At 38.7% G+C, this 21,997-nt stretch overlaps 1 protein-coding gene across 7 annotated transcripts in view; it reads right to left on the bottom strand.

The window, feature by feature from the left end:
* Positions 1 to 21,997, bottom strand: part of FRMPD4 (FERM and PDZ domain containing 4) — a 435,288-nt gene that overhangs the window by 217,683 nt on the left and 195,608 nt on the right. Inside the window, exon 1 of one of the 7 annotated variants that reach the window (XM_074966810.1) lies at positions 6,591 to 6,673. The exons of the other annotated variants lie outside the window; for them this stretch is intronic. The gene's annotated coding sequence lies outside the window, so the exon portion shown is untranslated. Of the gene's footprint in view, positions 1 to 6,590; positions 6,674 to 21,997 lie in introns of those variants that run through there. 7 annotated transcript variants of the gene reach the window in all.

The following is a 21,997-nucleotide window of genomic DNA, read 5'->3' as shown; positions in this document are numbered from 1 at the left end:
TGCAAGCATTCCAACTCCATTGTGTGTGCTGCAAGTGGCAATCACCAAAATGCCTATAAATTTAAGGATGAAATTGTTAGATTTCACTTTTTGGGCTAAGGAAACAGTGAAGATAAGAGTACTAAATGAACATATGAGGACTGTTGGGAATTAATTAGACAAGAATAACTGGGTGCCACAAACTCCCAGATGCTGACAGGGTCAAAAGGTGGCTAAGAGAGTGGGGTGAAAAGGAAGGACTGGAAGAAATTAAAATATTTAGTCATTGGAAATCAAATTATAGCTGGACGGTTCTCTCTCCAGTTGTGGATTTGGAATTATACGATAAAAAAAAGGGAAGAACAGAACTGTCAAATATGACAGCTAAGATGTGCGTGTTTATACATGACATATGGGGTCAGCACTGCCAAATCTATATTGATGGCTCTCGAGATGACAACACAGGCAGAATGGGAACTTTTGTATCCCTGAATTTGAAATTAAGAGATCTATGACACTATCCAATTTTGGGGTCATTATGATGGATGAATTGATGGGCATACTGTTGGCTCTGATCTGGATAAGGGATGTACATATACAACTATGACCGCTATCCTATCTGACTCTTTATGCGGTACAATGGTGATTAGAAAGGAAAGCAGGAATGACTTAGTCAATGAAATACTGTTCTCAACTATGGAGATAGCACAATTAGGTATACATATAGTAAAAGTCAGGATTCCAGGGCATGTGAGGATACCAGGCAATGAAAAGGCAGATAAAGCAGCAAAAAAAAAAGTCTTACAAATGAGGCGGTTGATATAAAGATCCCTCTACGTAAATAGGACTTCAAAAATTTGGTTAAGAAAGAATTTAAGAAGGAATGGCAAGAACTATGGACCACAGAGGAAAAAAGGGCAAAGGTTCTGTGAAATATGTCCTAAGCGTGAGGATAATAGTATACTTAATTGTAATGATAGAAGCACTGAAGATATCTAGAGTGCTAACAGGTCACTGTGACCAAATAGTAATTTATATTTCTTAAACTACCACAAAGATAGGTTGTGGGACACATGCAAAGTCCAAGAAAAATGTTGAGTATCTGCTGTGTCAACACAGGGAGGATTATACAGAAAGAAAGATTCTTTATGAAGAACTGAGATGCCTCAAGGTGAAAGAATATAGTTTGAAAGGACTAGTAAGAATATCAGGAAAGTGGGGTAACATACAAGATAGGATAGGGTAGGATACAAGACTGGGTGAGAGAATATAGATTTTTGCTTATTCGAAAACTGCGGTAGATGGTGGTCAGAGCCTCACAGGCTGAGCTGACACGCCATAAAATGACCAGAAATAAATAAAAAAAAAAAAACAAGAAAGAGGTTCCAGTGTGGAATCCAGCAGTTACTCTCTGGGTTTGGAGAGGGAAAAGGAGGAAACCCAGGGAGAGAGAGAAGCCCTGGGATCCTGGCCCTGAGGAAAGGGTTTACCCAGAAGGGTGAAGAAGAAAGCCTGAGGGGAAAAGAATAGGAAGCAGCCCAAAGGAAAAGCAACACAGTCAGACCTTGCGGGGTCCCTGGGCTGGGAGTGGGTCCAGGTTCCTCTACCAGCCACTGGGAAGTGGCACAAGATCATTGGAGATGCCAACTGGACAGTTGGTCCAGAGGGACTTTGGTACCCTGGAAGGGAAGGACTATATCATGACCTGGCTGGAGGACTGCGGAGAGAGTGTATCACAGTGTGAGTAACCAACAAAAGGGGGTGCCAGATCGGGTGGGAGCTGCTCCACAGATGTAGCCACAAGGAGGTTCCACCTGCAGTGAGTGTACCCTGTCACACTTGTAATAAAATTTTAAATTACCCTAATTACTGTATAGTAACTTGTGCTTCTTGTTTTATGAAGACCAGAGTATAATTCCTTCCCCTTCATTATCTCTCTCTCTAGGTTCCTATACCATGCCTCTCCATGATATCAGAGCGCCTGGCCATGCAGAGTAGTGGGTTTTTATCTGTCTTTTTCTGTTGGCTGTGCAAGTTTCCGAAATGATAATAGGAATAGACCAAGAAATATTGCTAGTTACACAAAGATCCTCTCCGAGGGAACATTCGATTTGAGACTAGATGTACAAATGAATCATGATTTTAAACTATGGGAATTCATACACAGAAGTCAGAGAACAGTGACTAGAATTGTGGCAGGATCAGGAAGGCCAATGTATCCATCATAAGCCACAATTTTGAGATTTAATTTGTTAAATATAAATGAAGAGTAAGCTAAATGACAAAAGAAGATACAAGTATAAGCATGCCTTTCAAGGCTTCCTGTCTTTTCAATAGAGGTAATTCTTCTAATCATTGCCTTTATAGTGCTGAACTGTTAAGAACAGAAGATTTAGAATTAAGTACATTATATGAAGATAGAGAACTGCACTGAAACTTACCACTGACTGGTATTTTGCTAAGTGGAAGTGAGGCCGGGGGAGGACTAGTGAGAATATCAGAGTGCCCAAAAAAACAAAAGTCTGGGATATCATTTGGAGAGTTCACTTTAACATATTTAGCTGCAATGAGCTCCCACTTCCCTGCTGGGTCAGCATATTGATGATACTTATTAATCCAGTTTGCTACTATTTCTGTAGAGAATAGAACACTTCTCCCGTTCACCTTTTTTAACCTTTGGAACATTCTCAGATGTGTATTTGTAAGTGGGTGGAGGGACAGAACATATTTATAGGGCATACATGACAGTGTGGTGAAGTATAAAGGTTTTATCAGCATGAGGTTGGAATAGACACTTTGATAACATGTGACAAAGTCTTCAGTGAATTGTGTATGTCTTCCCAAGTGAATGCCAACAAAACCTTCAAACCACACCAAATGTACTTCGTATATGTCACATACATTACAAAAAACTATTTTACGTACGATTTAGAGGTCTAAAACATTTGAACAAGATTCAGGGGAAGCCATAAAAACATCTAAAGGAGAACTAAAGTAGGTTTTCTAGACATAAATAAGTCATGATTTGAAGGTTTGATAACCTGGGCCTTTCTTGGCATTTTTACCTATAGAAGAGCAGTTAGTAACATAGAACTGACTCTTGCCTGCCTTGAGCCTTAGACAAGGGTAATCTGGAGGGAGGACCATTTCACTGGCAAGATTTTTAAAAGGCCACACCTATTTGAAGTTGCTACATGTTACAATAAATCCAAAGGAGATGAATTAGTGGAAAAATGACAGATGAGGTTGTCAAGGTGTATTATGAGTTTGTTTAGTACATGGCTGTGCAATTTATCACCTGCACATATGTAATTTTATATAAGTTATTTTACACACATGTACCATGCAACAAGTGTTTTTCCCTCCTAAGAATTTGTTTGACTAACATTTGGGAAATGCCATATGTTCTACAGATTAAATGTAACTGAAATCTTGGCATCCAGGTCGGTTTCTTTTAAACAAGCATTAGCAGCCTAATATTGTTTAAAGTATGAAAAACCTACCTCTTCTATTTAATGGAGCAACTTATTTATTTGGTGGACTATAAGTAAGGCTATGATTTTGTCATGGAGGTCCCAGAAGTCACGGAATTCGTGTCTTCCAAAGATCTCCGTGATTTCAACCCAGGCGGCTGGAAGCTGCAGGGTCCCGCTGCCTCTCGCAGCATCAGGGAGCTGTGAGGTCCCCGACCGCCTGAGGCAGGGGGCCCCCATGCTTCAAGCCGCCATGGACAGCGGTGGTACCTTGCAGCTCCCCGCCACCGCAGTGGGTCAGGGGTATCCCCACAGCTACTGCGGGGCACAGGGATCCCACAGTTCCCTGGCCTGAGCAGCAGGTCAGGGGGATCCCTGACAGCTCCCTGTCACAGTGGCAGCAGAAGGATCCTCACAGCTCCCCGCCACTGCAGAGGGGCAGGAGGAACCTCGCAGCCCCCAGCCGCCAGGAGGGGGCAGAGGGATCCTACAGCTCTGAGCCCCCACAGGTGGTGGGGGCCCTGGAGCTCCCAGCCACACCGCAGCTGCCCAGCCCCTTCCCATTTTATCATGGATATTTTGAGTAAAAGTCAGGGACAGGTCACAGGCTTCCGTGAATTTTTCTTTATTGCCCGTGACCTGTCCGTGAATAACTACAAATATCCGTGACAAAATCTTAGCTTTAGCTATGAGACAAATGTAAATATTTTATACAGAGATGGAAAGTATTGAAATTAAATCCATAAAGCCCAAAACATACCAAATAAAGCTGGTTAAATAAAAGGAAAGTGATTTTTCCACCAAAAAAATAATAATAAAAAAAATCTAAGTAGCTCCCATTACAGTCTCACTACAATGTGTCTTTGAAATGGATACATCATCCGTTCTTCAGAAGTTTAAAAAAAAATTACCCAAATTTTTATTGAAACAGTTTTTGAAATTTTCCATTTACTGAAAATCCAGTTTTCAAATAAACAGAATCTTTCATGATTGAAAAAAAACATTCTGATAAAATATTTCACTGAAAATTGCACAAAATCCAGACCATTTTTATAGTAAAGACATTTTTTATAAAAAGTTTTAGTTTTGCAAAAAAGCCATTCATCAACTACAAAACTTTTTTTGGAAAAAGTTACAAACAGCTGTAATGACAAAGAATGTAGAACTAGTGCTCTTTATCGTATCTAACTTTTACACTAAGGATATGTTGCAGTCCATCTATTATTCCATTCTGAGGTTTGTTATAAACCTGAGACACCCATTTTCTGCATACAACAGAAAACTACAAAACAACATAAATGCTACAGTTTCTGAACACAAGACTATGCCTGAACAACACTGAATGCTTAAAAAAGAAAGAAAAGCTAAATCTGATAATAAATAATCTTATATTCTGAGTGAACATAAGAATGGCCATACGGGGTCAGACCAATGGTCCATCTAGCTCAGTATCCTCTCTTCCAACAGTGGCTGGTGCCAGAAGCTTCAGAGGGAATGAACAGAACAGGGTAATTTTGAGTGATCCATTCTCTGTCATCAAGTCTCATCTTCTGGCAGTCAGAGGTTTAGGGATACCCAGAGCACAGGGTTGCTTCCCTCAACAACTTGGCTAATAATATTGATAGCCCTAAAAGTCCAAGTACACTACATTGACTGGATCATCCTTGTCCACATGCTCATTGATACCCTTAAAGAATTCTAATAGATTGGTGAGGCATGATTTCCCTTTACAAAAGCTGTGCTGACTCTTCCCCAACTTATCATGTTCATTTACATGTCTGATAATTCTGTTCTTTACTACAGTTTCAGTCAGTTTTCCCAGTACTAAAGTTAGGCTTGCTGGCCTCTAACTGCTAGAATCACCTCTGGAGCCTTTTTTTTTTTAATCAGTTTTACATTTAGCTATCCTCCAGTTATCTGGCACAGAGGCTGATTTAAACAATAGGTTACTTAACCACAGTTACTAGTTCTGCAATTTCATATTTGAGTTCCTGCAGAACTCTTGGGTGAATCCCATGTGACTTCTTATTGTTTAATTTATCCATTTGTTCCAAAATCTCCTCTGACACCTCAATTAGCTTCTTTGCAACAGCCTTGTCTTCCTTGAGAGCACAACTGGATCTGTATGCAGTCCACAGCTGTGTCAGAAAGCATGGTGCGATCAGGTGGCCTTTCCCAATCTGCTCTAAAGCAAAGTCCACAAACTATGGAATAGTTTGAGTGAATATTTCTTCTCCTGTCTGGGTTTTGGCTTTATTAACAAAAAAACAAAACAAATTAACTGACATTCAACTCAGGGTTCCTATCTCAGCCCACACCTTCCATCTAGACAGCCACTCCCATCTCCCTTATATCTACCCTGTGTAACAAATCACATGTCAGTCAGCAGAACCCATTTAATCTTTTTCCAGTACTTGCTAAGTGGGGGAGGGGGCCTGGTGAGAGGGGGCGGGGTGGAGGGAAGATGCGGGAAGGATTCAGGCAAACACTTCCAAGCCTGTTTCACATGGCAGACCTAATGCACAGAACCTTGTTTATCTACCATCATCAGCTTCCTTTAGCCTTCTGCTAGGCAAATTGTTTCTTTCTCCTATACTATTCCTGAACAACAATAATGTAGATGTGTAAAATCAATTTATCAAATAATGTTTATTTCCTTTGAAGCTGGTGTTCCTTTAATGTTAACTTTTACATAAATAGTCTCCCAGGTAAATCTAAGGGGCAGATGCTTTTCCAAATGACAGGTGGGATATAATCAATCAATCTATTTTTGTCTTTGGGTGCCCCCTGAAATTTAAGACCTTATTCTACCTTCTTCTCATTATAATCTGTATGGCCTCAGCCAGATTTTGCCTGACACCAAACTGTACAGAAGAATTGTATTCTGCTGCTATAATGGAAATGAATTAGTGAGGGAGATAATAAGCATTACTAACTTTCAAAAAGAAAAGGAGTACTTGTGGCACCTTAAAGACTAACAAGTTTATTTGAGCATAAGCTCTCGTGAGTTACAGCTCACTTTATCGGATGCATTCAGTGGAAAATACAGTGGGGAGATTTATATACATAGAGAACACGAAACAATGGGTGTTACCATACACACTGTAACAAGAGTGATCAGGTAAGGTGAGCTATTACCAGCAGGAGAGCGGTGGTGATATATGCCATCATGTGCCAGCAATGCCCTTCTGCCATGTACATTGGCCAAACTGGACAGTCTCTACATAAAAGAATAAATGGACGCAAATCAGACGTCAAGTATTATAACGTTCAAAAACCAGTCGGAGAACACATCAACCTCTTTGGTCACTTGATTACAGACCTAAAAGTGGCAATTCTTCAAGAAAAAAACTTCAAAAACAGACTCCAACGAGAGACTGCTGAATTGGAATTAATTTGCAAACTGGATACAATTAACTTAGGCTTGAATAAAGACTGGGAGTGGGTGGGTCATTACACAAAGTAAAACTATTTCCCCATGTTTATTCCCCCCCTCCCCCAACTGTGCCTCAGACGTTCTTGTCAACTGCTGGAAATGGCCCACCTTGATCATCACTTCAAAAGGTCCCCCCCCCGCTCTCCTGCTGGTAATAGCTCACCTTACCTGATCACTCTTGTTACAGTGTGTATGGTAACACCCATTGTTTCATGTTCTCTGTGTATATAAATCTCCCCACTGTATTTTCCACTGCATGCATCTGATGAAGTGAGCTGTAGCTCACAAAAGCTTATGCTCAAATAAATTTGTCAGTCTCTAAGGTGCCACAAGTACTCCTTTTTTTTTTGCGGATACAGACTAACACGGCTGCTACTCTGAAAACTAACTTTCAGTGATCCCTGAAAATATATTCCTTAATAACATGTTGTTTATCCTTGGGTCAGGAGAGAAAGAAAGTTGAGAGCCATTCTATAATTACTTTAAAGCTGTGTTTGGTTGTTTAATGCAGCCTCTAGCTTCGTATAATTGAACAATCTTATCATTCAAGCAGTGATTTAAGGTTGGGTCTCCTACTCAGCAAGAGAGTGCCCAAACCCCTGGGCTACAGTCCAGTCTACAGTAGGTGTTTCTCAGTTTCCTGTTGAAGTTGTTCCACTTTGTATCAATAAATAGTCCTTGGGACAAAGAAAGAGTGAAAATGATTATAGCCTGGTGGCTAGGGCACCCACTTGGGAGATAGGACACCCAAATTCATGTTCCTGCTCCAATGACTATTTAATTTTTTATCCACAGTGGAACAGCTTCAATAGGTGAGACTGAGAGTGCCCCATAGCCTGGAGCAAATATGCTCACCCATTCTGTGGGAGACCCAAGTTCAAATCCCTTCTCTCTAGCAAGCAGAAGTGGGAACTGAACAAGTATCTCCCATAACCCAGGTAAGTGCCTTAACCACAGGACTAAAGCTTATAAGGGAAGCGGCAGCAGCTTCTCCTCCCCTCATTTTGTGAATCTAACCCTAAAAACACCAACAGAACAAAACATTTTCGATGGAATTAAACATTTTGTTTAACCCAAAACAGACTTCTTTTGATGATTCACCAAAATTTTTCAGAAATTTTCAAATTCAGTTTAAACCCCAACCTATTCCCCCCCTCCTCACGTGACTTTTTGGAAAATCAAGTGAACCAAAAAATCAATTATTCATCCAACTCTAGCGGCCTTGCTGAGATGCCTCACTTAGCTACTACTTCCCAATGCCATTTTAGAGATATACAGCAGAAATCATTTTGTTTTAATTTTACAGCTTTTTAAAGATAGCAATTCAAATGAAACAGAATCCCTTGCTGAGTACCATCTATATGTTAATTCAGTTAACTGAACTGATATTGAGGATTATTTTATATATATTTATAAGATATGTAGATACACACATAAAATAATTTGCAATATCATTTCAATTAACTGAATTACCCTCACTGAGTTTCTCCAACCCAGGAGCTTCTATCATTTTGATCCTGGACTGATGTGAATCACTCATTGTCACAATCACCACTGCTGAAATCCTGGGCCCATTGAAGTCAAATGGCAAATTTTCACAAAATAGAGGTATTTTCTATATATCTAAACCAATAAATAAATTTCCTCTTTCACAAAAAGAGCTTCTTACATCTTTGGTCACTGTGGAAGCAAACAAAACGTGTTCGGACACACACAGGCACACTCCAAATGTAAGGATCATATTTTTGTCCAGTTGGACATCCTTGGTTAAATGAGGCTTTTGCCACCTAAATGACCAGTATCTACCTAATATAGTTCGGTCTATGGATTTGTGTTTGTATGCAGATTCAGAGGAAGGAATTCTCTAGTCATAACATTTTGCTGGACATTAATCATTATTCATACTGAGATTATACTATGCAAGAATGAACATTGCTTTGTAACTGCTACAGAGTATCTCCTGAACATAATCGTTCTCGATGCTGTATACTTCTCTCCTCAGGATGATGGACAAACAGACAACTTCTTGCTGCATTTAAAATGGAAGTTGGGAACACAATTCAATTTGCAAATACACAAATCAAATACAACTGAAATAATAAGAACACCACGCAGGCTATGCAGAGGAGCAACAAACCTTTTTATAACTACAACAACCAACAACAACAGAACCAACCAAGCACACTGAAAACTTTTGGTAGTTTTATTGTGTTTGCTCACTAGACTGAATACAGCACTTCATCATGACATGATTACACTGGAAGTCTGTGCATGTTTCTATGTTTTATTAAGCTTCATATTCACTTTAAAAGGACCAGAACAAGGAAAGATATTAGCCTAGTAGCTGATGATCACATTTTGATATAAAACAGGATATAAAACTTTATGAAACAGTTTTGAAAACACTCATGCAATTTAAGTTATTTTTTTCCTGGCTTTCTTAGAATTTGGGGGTTTCCTCGGTCCACCCATAATTAATCAGGTATGTTTAAACATCTTTTTACTATTTCACCTGGCTGTTCTTAAAGGCCTGAATGTCACAGCATATATTCTATCTTGTATATAGTCAGACATTGCTTTCATGATTAAAGTCCATCCTCAAAAATGACATTAAAAAACTGTACAGATTATATAAAATAGAATCTTCTAGCTGTTGGATAGAATATATCACAATTCATACATTCTTGTTAAACGATATCCCAAAAACAAATAGTGGGCTGTTTCAACCATTCATTTAAAGCAAAAAACAAAACATACCTTAATTGCATGTTACCTTGAATAAAGATCATTAATTAATAAGAAATGTAAGATACAAAGAATAAGTGAAATATGGAAAAGCTCAAATCAGATCACACCAAGCACAATATAGAGTTCCACTTTGCTTTTTTGCTTTCATTCATATATACTGCCATTAACCTTAAATTCTTGGATCTTTAATGTATGTATGTGAGCTATGGCCTGGTTATGCAGGCTTATTTCCTGGATACTGCAGACCCACACAGGTGTTTTGTAAAATGCTTCTTGGGCCTGCAAACCAGATGCAGCCAAACAGGAGTTAGCCTCACTTGTCAATGGGTTCCACTTGCTTAATGACAAAATTATTGTGGAGAAGATTGAGGGTGAATGCTGACCATAATCTTACAGTATGTAGGGTGACCAGATGTCCCGATTTTATAGGGACAGTCCCAATTTTTGGGTCTTTTTCTTATATAGGCTCCTATTACCCCCCCCACCCCCTGTCCCGATTTTTCGCACTTGCTGTCTGGTCACCCTAACAGTATGGTATGCTGTGGGTGAAAACCTGACCCCAGTAAACCCTATGGCAGTTTTGCCTTTCCAGGGTTTCACCCTATAACTTATTACTGTGTGGATACTCTGGGGTGAAGGATTCATGATTACCTTATTGTTTTCCCCATGACTATCTGGAATGGAATGTTTTTTCTGTTTACTGAAATGGGAGAAATATGGAGCAATTTTCACATCTGGCACCCATGGTGAGAGTTTTCTCACATGTGGTAACTGAAATATTTCTGAAGTTTTAAGGGAAGAGGTTAACCTTGTACCACCTTCACAAACATCATGATGCTGTGATGTCTGGGGATTCTTACTGACCTGGCTTTTCTTCGCCGGACTTTCCTACCTTCTTATATAACTGAAGCTTGTTTGCAGTGTTATAGCTCTGTTGGTCCCAGGAGATTATAGACACAAGGGTGGTGGTGGTGGTGAGAAAATACCTTCTACTGGACCAACTTCTGTTGGTGAAAGAAACAAGCTTTTGACCTACACAGAGTTATTCTTCAGTACCTGAGTAGCTCGAAAGCTTACCTCCTTCACCAACAGAAGTTGGTCCAATAAAAGATATTACCTCACCCACCTTGTCTCTCTAAAATGTGAAGTTTGACCATCACAGCAGGATGTTGCATCATGATACAATATTACAGCAGTCTGAGGATACTTCAGGACTGTTTCAGATCCTGCAAGCCTAAGGATATGGGGACATCCAGCTCAAAACTGGGACAGGGGAAAACATGAACATGCCCATCTGGTAGGGTTTGATTGATTTCATCTCCCATTCATTGACTCCCCTCCGGCCCAACATTGTAGCGCTCATATATTAGCAATTTACAGCCAAAACTAGAGAATTCTTCTTCATTTTTTGTATAATTTTCTTGTTAAGCACCTAAAATGTAATATAAAAGCACTTATCCACGTTTTTTTATGTACACTGTCTCTATTGTTCAAGTATTAGACTTTCCATTGTATTTTACATCAAAGACAAATGTTAAATAGTAGTTCACCCAACCTGAGTTATATAACATACATTATTCCAAAGATTTAAGCAGCAGATATTGTTAGATCTTAAAATCCCATTTAAAAAGGAAGCTCAGAAAAATCAGTGTTTCCATTTTGAAAGAAACCATAAAAAGAAGAAACTTGGTAGAGTTCAAGGTTTTGCAAACCTCTCTAATTAGTTTTATGTCCCCAATAATTAGTTAAAGTTTTCAGCCCCTCTTTTTCCCCTTTAAGTTAAATTCTTTATTTTTAAAACAAGTTTGATTCTTCTTCTCTCTCCTTTCTTTACTCCTTAATGTTGGCTCTTCTGTGTGTTTTCCCCTCTAGCATGCTCTGTTCCTTGTCTCATCCTATATTTTCTCTTGCCCCATTTTTCTCCAGTTTCTTAAAAGTGACCCCTCAACTTGAATCCTTCTTTAAAAAGTCCAAAGTAGTTATAGAAAATACATCCACCCAAGACACCTTGCAAATTGTTGCGGTTTACTTTAAAAACAAAACAAAACATTTCTCTTCCCACTTTTGTTGTGAGTGTGAGGCAAGGGGAAGGAGAGAAACCCACACATAAAGGAAAGAGAGCACTTACTGAGGCCCTGATCCTACAGGAGAACCCACTACTGGAGGATCCCTGTACCCGTGCAGAGAACTATTGATTTAGACAGAACTTTGCACTGGCACAGGTTTACGCACTAATGAATTCCAGTACAAGACCAGGTCACCAGTGAGCTAGTAATTGACTATTGCAGCAGAAACTGTGAAATTGACCACTGTATATAGAGAGTTCTCTCAAATACATGAAGAAAAAAAACTGGGGGGAAAACAAAAACATCTTCCCTCTACTATTTCATTTATAGTAATCATAAGTGCTATGTGTAGAAATACTCGGTCAACAATTTTCAGAGAGAATGTGATTTTTTTAAAGTTAACATGTCCTGTAAGTAGAATACAAACCCTATTTGAGTTCCATTTTTTAAACCCACATTGTTTAAGTGGGGAAAAATTAGGCAAAGTGAGTTCACTTCTCCTTAACAAAAAAGGGGAACAAACTGAAATTTTTTTTTCAAGGATATGTAACTCACACAAAAATATTTTCTCTATATATGATCCTTTGTCAAGAGTTATTTTTTTCCTCTACAAATGTGAAAATATCAAAATTGTTGACATTAAAAGGATGGCAAAAATAAAATAGTAGATGCCTATCAGTTTCAAATGCATTTTGATATTCACACAACTCCAAAATGGCTTTATTTTACACTTAAGTGTTTCAGATTCCAAGTACATATTAAGTAGGTACTAACATCGGTTAAGGTGAATATCAAGAATTATTGAATTCAGGTCATCTGGATTTATTTGAAGGCATAATAAATCTGGATATTCACTGCAATATGATTTAATCATTATAGGCTCTTTTATGTACAGAGACACTTTCCTGCCATTTGTTGTGGTAGAGTATTTTATGCCTCTTTTAAACTACAGTACCTCATCTAGTGCTCTGCAATGGGCAAAGCTGTACATCAAGCAGTCTCTTTCCAAAGAAAACATTGCTGGATTGTGGGCTATTTTTCTATCACTATTGATTCGATAACTAGAAAAAGCAACTGATGCAAACATCTGGAAATGGAATGCAAATCTAAAGTAGGATTAGCTAAATCTACATTATATATTTCCATGTTTACTCTTCTTAAGATCCATATGTTAATTTAAAAGCATAAGTAATCATTAAGGTGTATAATTTGGCATATTTTACAAGCATTTTGTGATATCCTCTTTGTTTGGCTTGTAAGGTTATACACACAAATAAATAAGACTTGTTCTATCACCCCATTTATATTTACCAAAGGGACTGTAATGGCTTCTTCATTACATTCTGTTGATCTATAATAAATAAAAAAAATACACACACTCACTATAGAACTCAAATAATTGGGAGCAGCATGCAAGCATCAAATGGCAGAAATTGGCCTAAATTATTTAAATGACTGGGAATTTGTTGAGTTTTTAGAAAGTAGATTATAGAAATATTTCTTTCAAAATATAAAACAGAAATCATTACTATAAATGAGAAGCTCAAAAATCAATTAGATAAGAGCACAACTTAATATTCAGAACTGGTCAAAAGAGACTATTTGAACTTTTTCCAACAGAAAATGGTCTTTTTAAAAAGCAAAAGCTTTTGCGAAAAGCTTCCACTTTTTTAAAATGTTCCATTTTCTCCACTGAAAATTTTGACATTTATATTTTCAAAATCCCCCTCACTTTCTTTTTTCTTTTTGTCACTAACTGCAATAGAATAATGTTCTCTCTACCCATCACACTTTTTACTTTTTCCATTTTTCCTTTGGCCATTTGGTAACTTCAATAATTGAGGAACTTTGAAAAGCCAGACAGTGGCCAAAGAAAAAAATGAAAAAGCAAAAAAACCCCTAGCATTATTTATTCAATTGCATTCAGTATGGAAGAGAGTTAGGGGAAAAATAAAACACAGAAGTTTCAAAATTCCAATTCTAAATACTTTTTTTTAAAAAAAAAGTTTCAAAAAACAAAACAAAAAAATTCATTTTGAAATGAAAATGACTTCAAAATCTGAATTTTTTTGACCAGCTCTATTATGGTGTACACTTATTCCCTCCGCCTCTGCTTTTGGTATGCATACCATTCAGAGGCACCATTAGGTTCATTATCACTGCCATAGCTCTACCACACCTGAAAAAGAGCTCTGTGTAGCTCTAAAGCTTGTCTCTCCCACCAACAGAAGTTGATCCAATAAAAGATATTATCTCACCCACCTTGTCTCTCTATAGCTCTACCATGGCAGTTAGCCAGATATATTCCTTAACCTTGCAAGGTAAAGTAGGCTCAATCAGAGCCTACAGACTGTCTCTCTTCTACTATGCACTCAACATGAGGTGGCTTTTTTAACCAATGTGGTACAGAGAAAACAGTACATTTACAGTAAAGAATTCCTTCCCAAAAGGGACTTGTCATCTACAGCTAATGTAGGAATTTTTCTAGTCTTGCACAAAGGTATTTTCATGAAATGAAAAATAAACAAAATTAAAACATGATATACCTCTCTATACTCATTCTTTGAAGCATCACTAAATTCAGACAATAGCAACAGACTTAACTCCATGCTAGGGATGGAGTTACAACAATTCACATTTCAGGAAATTAATTTTTCATGAAATCCTTAAGACCTCAAATACATTCCAAGCTGTCTGAAGTAAAAGGCTTCTCCCCCTCCCCCCGCCGCCCATTCTTTGGCTATAGTTTATTTGCCCCCTTTCTACTGTAAATAATGAACAATGTAATGGGCAAAATGCTCTACCAGATAAATCTATCATTTTGCATAGAAAGTGACTCATGTTTGAATGAGAAAAAAGAAAAAGGTATAATTCCATAAGATTCTGTTTTCTCGGAGTTGAATTTAGACTAAGGAGGAGGAGAGAGGAACTGAAAAGGTCAGTAAATGTACTTCATTTATTTAGGCTTTTTATTTTAATATTTAAGATCTTGATAATACTGTACATTTATGGAGTCCCCTGATGTTATCATCATTTGAATTATGCATTTTCTTATGCCGAGATTTGGGGATCAGAATAGAACTGCTCGATTTCATTTTATACTCCTCTATTCTGATCCCTGAAACGCCTGTGACATATTCCAGTGATTCCTGTAATGATATCTTTAGAGCATCCCACACATTTATATTAACCTTCAATTGAGTTCACAAATATATTCCTGGAAAATCTTGTTGCTCAAAAAATCCTATGTATTCATCCAGCACTGTGAGTAAAAAAATCTTAATTGTCCTTACCTGGATGAGATCACACGGGGGTACACTACATTTTGTTTGAACTGCCCACATCATCCTTTTTATATCTATTCCAAGCAAAGGAAAAGAAGCGAATAAAACCTGGCTGTGACAACAGTGGGAGAGGCAAAGGGTTACAGCTGTGCTATTTAAAGAAGTAGGAAATGTTTGAGTTCAGTCTTCAGCTGACAGTACTGTGAGATATTGAAAAGGTAGGGTGGGGTCATGGGGAATCTTTGGCTGTGGTCACTCTGCCACGACCAAGTCCCACCATGGCATTTCACACCCATAGTGAAAGACAGGGCTGAGGTTTTATTTACAGTATTTATTAATCATGTCCTCCCACAACAGGAACAGAGGCCCTTGTCAATGCTTCGTGGGAGAGGACATTTTTAAATTATGGACGGTGTATGATGGCTGGATTGGTGTAGATTGTGAGGGTGAGGGATGTTCTTAAGGGATACTAGATTTCCAGCTCTGTGAACAGATACATCCCTGTGTATTTTTCTTTGTTTCCTCTATAGCCTCTGGTTCACGTGACTAACCTCAGTAACAGAAGAGCTAGATGTCCACAGAATCCATCTACCCCAGACCTCCAAACGCAAGTGTCCTACTCTGGTGAAGGGCAGCAGTTCTGTGGTAGGATGGTGACTATCGATTTGAGGGTTGGAAATTCTATCTGAGGTTGTTTAAAAAGATTCTTGATTGTATGCTTCCATCTTTGCCCGTAATGCATTGCCTTCTAGAATCTTTTGTCTGTCAGATGGACCTTACTTACTTGGAAGTCCTTACTGGTTAACTCAGCTACAGTTAGGGTGACCAGAGGGCAAGTGTGAAAAATTGGGATGGGAGGTGGGGGTAATAGGTGCCTATATAAGAAAAAGCCCCCAAAATCAGGAGTGTCTCTATAAAATCGGGTCATCAGGTCACCCTAGCTACAGCAGTTCTGTTCCTTTAATGGCTACCACCTGGTGGCTAAGAGGGCAGAACAACAAGCATTAGAGTAGGAATTTGGAGGAACAGGGGAAAAGAGACTGGGTCTGAAGGGGAGAGAGGACTGATTCGTCAAAGTTTGTAGTGGGCATGGTAAGTGAAGGTCAAAAGACTTTTTCCAGATGTAGACCAGTGATCAACATTTATTCTGGTCCTCTCTGGGGTTCCATCTGTGGAACATAGAACACTGGCTGACAGGGACCTGACTGACCCTATAGGAAAGTTGATGCTGATTAATGCATGTTCTTTGGATAACGAGGTTGTCACAAACCATAATTCAATCATAAGGCCCCTGACTTTGTATGCATTACTGAGATTTGTCTGGATGATTCATCAGAGTTTATTGTCTCATCTTTCATTGGTAATATACTCAGTTTAGAATGAGCAAAGAGAAGGCCTGGAAAATATTGTAGCTGTGCTGATTGCATTTAGCCTCATATGAAGGAGGACATTCACTCCAAAAGTAGGTCTGAACATGTCCACACAGCATGAGAATCTTAGATAAAATTAAATCTGGGATAGGCCCACTGCACTTCAGATCTCCCCATCTGACAGGAAGAGAGGTTTTTGTCCAGTATGGTACCAGAGACAACAAGTCTTGCGTTCCTTAGTTGCAGATGTTTGCTCTGGTGTGCTGACTAAGGTTCTCATAGCCACTCTGGAACTATTCCAGGCAGTGGTAGGGTCTATGTGTGTGCACACTTTGGATCTTATTTTTGGATTGGGAGTAAAGACTGAAATATGAAGACTATAACGCCCAAGGTCTTCTCCTAGTCAGATCTTTACCTCCTTCACATTAAGGTTAGGGCTCATTTTTGCACCCACCATGGTTGATGCACTGATTGGCCTCCAGAGACTAAAGGATACTAGCTGTGTTACAGATATACTGGAGATAAAATACCATGCAGCCAGTGGTCTATTCTATAAATGTCCAGGTAAAATACTGTCACTATCCTTTTGGTTTTATGTTATTTACTTATTTATTGCTTGATATTTTTTGTCCAATAATTATCTCAAATGATTGTACATGTGTTCAGAGGCCACAGGAGGAAGAGGGGTATCACACTACACTTAAAAACCCATTCCCCTTTTCCTCCTGTTTTTGCAAAACATCTAGATTCATCTGAAGGTGCAGTTAAATTAGTTTCTTGTTGGACTGTTAAAATGCTTGGAATAATAACCCATTTAATGCTATTCTATAGCCTGGTTTACTGATACTTTCAGTTTTTAAGTAATACACATGGCAAGAATCCAAATAGCATTTAATTTTTTATATGGCTGCCAAATCACAATATAATAAGTCACTGACTCCCTGAAGCTGAATATAATCCATGATATATAGATTTTTTTTTTTACAGGTTCAGATAATGGATGGGAGATTTCATAAGCTGTTCTGCATCATAGGATTTGGTCAGAACTAACACACTGAAACCATTAATTTTTCCATAGCAAAACTGATTCATTAAGAAAGGACAGGTAGTATATGTAAGCCAAACTGAACCATAAATAGACTAGTACCTTGTTGTTTGGCAGAAAATGATCCCATTTTACAATCAGCCGAGTGTTTAAAATATAACGAGGAGTCCTTTTGGCACCTTAGAGACTAACAAATTTATTTGGGCATAAACTTTCGTGGATTAGAACCCACTTCATCAGATGCATGGAGTGAAAATAAAGGAGCAGGTATAAATACATGAAAGGATGGGGGCAGCTGTTAATTGATTTATCTTGTTAGACTGACCTCACACTTGGTAAAGCAACCCCCATCCTTTCATGTATTTATACCTGTTCCTTTATTTTCACTCCATGCATCTGATGAAGTGGGTTCTAACCCACGAAAGTTTATGCCCAAATAAATTTGTTAGTCTCTAAGGTGCCAAAAGGACTCCTCATTATTTTTGCTGATACAGACTAACACGGCTACCACTCTGAAACCTGTTTAAAATATGTTCCTAATGTCCTTACTAGCTTTCTAAGTTTAGGGGTGCCACAACATACTAACCAACCTGTTACATAAACTTGAATTTTCTGCATAGATGCACTATTACTTATCTTTAAAAAGCATCTGAAGTGCTCATAAGGGAATTTCTGATACAGTTAGTACTGACATGTATGTTAAAAAGGGGAGATGGGGGAGTTGGAATGTATACTGCTAGAACGTCAATTACAGACTTTCATAAAATGCATCATGCTTTCTACTAATTTTAATTTTTAATGGAAATTTTAAAAAAAAAGTTTGCTATTTTCAGCTCTAATTCTTCCCAGCAGTCATCTCTGACTTCCAGCCTTCAAGGCTTTTACTGTTTACTAAGCCCTCTTTGGTTAGTAAGACTAAGAAAACAGAATTGCAAATACTTGCTGACTACCACAGCATAGACAGCATCCTCAGTCTAGTGATGACAAGCCAGTTTTTGAACTGCATGGCTTCAGTTTGGGGAAATAATACATTATGCCACTAATGCCACTGAGGAGAGCATGAGCTAAATAAAATCTCAGGGATAAATTTAGATTAATAGATTACTCTGACTGTATGCACCATCCATCCTAACTATAAGGAATAACCTGTTTTACTCCATTCATTGTCTATTATCCTGTTTGCAAGAGTAAGCAGTTGCCAAATTTTAAAATGCGATAGGCCACAGGTTACTGCTAACCCACCTATGTAACTTAGCAGGAGTAGATAGCTCAGCAATATAGTGGCTGCAATCATTCTTCTCCAGAAGACCTTAGGGAGTGGTACTGAGTAACTGCTTCACATTTTCCAAAGTCCCACACTTCTGGGGTACCACAGAGATCCTATCCACACTTCTCTTTCAATATCTACATCAGGGGTCGGCAACCTTTCAGACGTGGTGTTGCTGAGTCTTCATTTATTCACTCTAACTTAAGGTTTCGACTGCCAGTAATACATTTTAATGTTTTTAGAAGGTCTCTTTCTATAAGTCTATAATATATAATTAAACTATTGTTGTATGTAAAGTAAATAAAGTTTTTTAAACATTTAAGAAGCTTCATTTAAAATTAAATTAAAATGCAGAGCCCCGCCCGGAATGGTGGCCAGGACCTGGGCAGTGTGAGTGCCACTGAAAATCAGCTCGCATGCCACCTTTGGCACGTGTGCCATAGGTTGCCTATCCCTGATCTACATAATACTACTGAGAAAGAGAGTAACAGGCTATGGGATCAGCTGCTAACACCATGCCAATCATATATACATACTGACACTCCCCATTCTCAACCAATTACCCTTGCTACTATGATGGCAGAATGCCTACAAGAAATCAGTTCTTGGATGAAAAGCAGCTGGCTAAAGCTGAATCCAGGCAAGATTTAAGTGAGATGGGTCAGAAAGGGAAAATGCTTTGAAGAACTAGCTCAGACGCTATCTCCACCTTCCACTGAAGGCATACAACTCCTATTCATCAAAGTGTTGTGAAGCCTCAGAATCCTCTTTGATTCCTCACTAAGCTTGGATAATTCTCTAGTATCAGTATCTAAAAATAATATCTTTCACTACACCTTGCTATGAAGTTTTGTCCTCCTGGGAGGGCCTGGCCACAGTGATCTATGGATTTGTCACCTTCAGGTTGGATTGCTGGAAATGATTGAATCTCAAACTGAATGTGAAGTCATTTGCACAGGCTCTTGCTGGTCCAGACTGTAGCTGCCCACTGTCTCCATATTCTAGACATTCATAAGCACATCAGATCTGTGCTCATGCACCTTCACTGGCTCCCAGTCAACTTTCAATGCCAGTTTATTGCATCAGTTCTAGTTTTCAAAGCAAGCAATGGATCAAGCCCCAGCTACATTAAAGACCCCATTTTCATCAATGAACCACTTGGACAGCTGTAGAACCACTTGGACAGCTGTACTCCTCTGCGACAATGCAGATCTCAAGGCCTAGGATGAAGCACATAAGATCTGGGGATAAATCATTCTTGGTAGAGGGATCCAGCTAGAGAACAAACTTCCAGAAGAGATCAGGCAAATCCAGAATATGACCATCTTTAGGAAATGCTGCAAACTATCCTCTTTGAAAAAGCCTTTCCTCAAGAAGCATGACACTCACAATACTGATACCTTCTTCTGTGCAGTAAACCTCTATGAATCAAAACAATCCTGAAAAACATACATTAATAAAATAGAAAAGATTAAAAACAAAAACCCTGACCTAAAAAGGGAGAAGTTCCATGAACTACACTATTGCTATTGATTTTACATGGGAGCTGCTCAGATATTACGATGATGGGCGACAGCATACAATGAATGACACAGAGAGAGAGAGAGAGAGAGTGGATTCTGTGACTCATTTAACAGCAGTATCTTAAGAGTTTACATTTCAGAATATTAAGCAATGAACACTATATAAGGCTGACTGCATGGGTAAAGGTCCGTCCTGCAAGACGAGCATCCAGTTGCTACTGTTACATACTTCTATTTCATATTTATAAAAAGATGTAAGTTTTCAATTATTACCCAACAAAGCCAGTGCTGAAAGCTGTTTGTGTCACTTTAGTTTTGTAGTTAAGGTGCAAAATGTAATTTTACACATAAAGGTAAGAGGGACTATGTTGTTCCAAATTACTCACCTGAAACCTTAATGCTATGAAAATATTACAATCAAACTAGCATTATCAAATACAGTAACTCCTCACTTAAAGTCGTCCTGGTTAACGTTGTTTTGTTGTTACGTTGCTGATCAATTAGGGAACATGCTCGTTTAAAGTTGTGCCTGTGGCAATCAGCTCTCTTGCGGCGTTTTGGAGGAAGGGGGGAGAAGCGAGGACTTGGCATGCAGGCTTCCCCTCCCTCCCAAACCTGGCAAGCCAGCTGATTGCCCCGGGCAGGAGGGAGGCGGGAGGAGCAAGGACTCGGTGCACCTCGCACCTCCCCCCTCCCTCTCCTGCCCACAGCAATCAGCTGGCTTGCAGCATTTAGAAAGGGGGGGGGGTGAGGACACAGCATGCGAAGTAAAGGGGGAGAACTCTGACTCCACCACCTCAACCAAGCTTCATACTCAGCAATGATGATTTTAGTATTAAATCGCTTGTTTAAAATGGTTTAAAATGTATATAATGTCTTTTGTCTGGCAAAAAAAAAATTTCCCTGGAACCTAACCCCTCCCCCATTTACATTAATTCTTATGGGTAAATTGGATTCGCTTAACATCGTTTCACTTAAAGTCGCATTTTTCAGGAACATAACTACAACATTAAGTGAGGAGTTACTGTACTCCATAGGATGCTTTGTCTGCAAACACTAACAGTGACCAAATATGTCTGCAGCTGAAGTAGTATATTTATTAAATATTTGCATAAAACAAAAACCACATGTTATTTTCTAATGGAGGACATCATTTTAAAGGTAGACTGCAAACAGTTTGGGACAATTAGATATTTTAGTCAATGAGACTAAAAGTCAATGAGACTTTGGCTCCACAGCGACTTACACACTTACAAAATTTTACCTTCTCTTTTACCTTTTTATTTGAAGCGTGCAGCATTTATCAGTGGGGTTTACTCATTTTTCCAAAACCTGCATAATTCACCTTTAAAACATTGTGATGGCTAAGTTAATTAGGAAAAGCAACCAAGTACTATGATGGTTTCCAAGTAGGAATGCTCTTATGTTAAAGTCCAAAGCTATCTTTTAACCACCCCAGCCAAACCACCAATTCAAATATACTACTTCCTGTCAATCTGTAATAAAGTCCATGCATGAACCATTGTGTCTAATACAATATATTGTACACCATGTATAATAAGAGATAACCCCAGTGTTTATTATTTATTGTTAAACGGCAAGTCCGAATGTTGGGGGGGGGCTTAAATGCGACACGTGAAGGATGAAGAGCTCTGTGTAAGCTCAAAAGTTGGTCCAATAAAAGATATTACCTCCCCCACTTTGTCTTTCTAATATGAAGGATGAGTCACTTGAGAAAATAAATCCTTGAACTCTAAGACATCCAGCTTTCCAGAAGGGAATACTGCCAACGAATGTAGCTGAGAT

This window comes from Natator depressus, chromosome 1 (assembly GCF_965152275.1).
Source record: "Natator depressus isolate rNatDep1 chromosome 1, rNatDep2.hap1, whole genome shotgun sequence".
Lineage (NCBI taxonomy): Eukaryota > Metazoa > Chordata > Testudines > Cheloniidae > Natator > Natator depressus.
Note: the sequence above shows the minus strand (reverse complement) of the source record. Positions and strands in the feature narration are given on the sequence as shown.